This window comes from Myotis davidii, unplaced genomic scaffold (genome assembly GCF_000327345.1).
Source record: "Myotis davidii unplaced genomic scaffold, ASM32734v1 scaffold566, whole genome shotgun sequence".
Taxonomy (NCBI): Eukaryota; Metazoa; Chordata; class Mammalia; order Chiroptera; family Vespertilionidae; genus Myotis; species Myotis davidii.
This window is the reverse complement of record NW_006296617.1, coordinates 423,465-424,978: the sequence shown is the minus strand read 5'-3', so window position 1 is coordinate 424,978 and position 1,514 is coordinate 423,465.

The window sequence follows — 1,514 nt, the reverse complement described above, 5'->3', positions numbered from 1 at the left end:
TACCTTGGTTGCGGGCACATCCCCGGCACATCCCCGGTGGGGGGTGTGCAGGAGGCAGCTGATCGATGTTTCTCTCTCATCGATGTTGCTAGCTCTCTATCCCTCTCCCTTCCTCTCTGTAAAAAAATCAATAAAATATTAAAAAAAAAACTTGCAAAGGGAACCGGAAAAGCCCCATATTGGGGAGACAAAGAGGGTAAGATAGTATAAATACAGGAAATATCCTGTGTGATTTCACCCAGAATTCAAGAGGCATTTTCCTCTGGACCCACACGTAATAATAATAAAGGTAACTGCATCTCTCTAAGCCAGCAGTTCTCAACCTGTGGGTCGCAACCTGTGGGTCGCAACCATCAGAAAACACATATAGCATATCAGATATTTACATTGTGATTTATAACAGTAGCAAAATTACAGTTATGAAGTAGCAACGAAAATAATTGTATGGTTGGGGGTTACCACAACATGAGGAACTGTATGAAAGGGTCGCGGCATCAGAAAGGTTGAGCGTTGCTTGGTTCTTCTCTGGTTATTCTGTAACATACCGGGAGGGGATTGCACTCACTGGTCGCTCCCGGGCCCTCATGTTTCATGGGCCTCCTTTACTTGTGCTCAAGGGGCAAACCCTCTGCCCCCTCCCCTCCCCCTCAATAATGCTGACCCTCCTCCCGCCCTGACAGGACTCTGCCCAGGGCCTGTTAATCAGCACTCAGCTTGCTCCTCGCCTCGGGCCGAAGTGCAAACATTCACACCTCCCAGAGCCAGGCCACGGCCCCCCTCCTCGCAGAACGCAGCAGGGGCTCGGACCTTCCCCCTGAGACCCAGCTGGCTGCACCCGGTGCCGGGAATTACTCCACTCGGGACTCCGGCCAATCTGGGCAGTCTTGGGTGGCAAAGTCCCAGCCTCACAGAGTCCTGGTCCAGGCCAGCCCCCCGAGCGAGACGCCCACACAGTCACATGCATGGGCTGTGCAGTCACTGACCTTCAGGACTAGCTCCTGACAGACCCAAGGCCCACCTCTCACCAGGGCTGTTTATTGTTTATCTTATTATAGAAACATCAGTGATGAGAGAGAATCACTGATCAGCTGCCTCCTGCATGCCCCACCCAGGGGATGGAGCCTGCAACACGGGCATGTGCCCTGACCAGGAATTGAACCGTGACCTCCTGGTTCATAGGTGGACACTCAACCATTGAGTCACGCCGGCCGGGGGGGCATTGGTTGTTTCTTGTATGTGCCACAGCCTTGGGCTATTAGGATGGCGCTCTAACCAACTGAACCCAGCCAGGGTCTAACTCTAACCAGGCTTCTTTAGAGGGAAAAGCTACTCATTACAGTAATAAGGGCTCTCCCCCAATATTCTGGTCTCTGACTTCGCCCAGAAATGATTTTTAAAAAAATATATTTTATTGATTTTTTACAGAGAGGAAGGGAGAGGGATAGAGAATTAAAAACATTGATGAGAGAGAAACATCAATCAGCTGCCTCCTGCACACACTCCATTGGGGATGT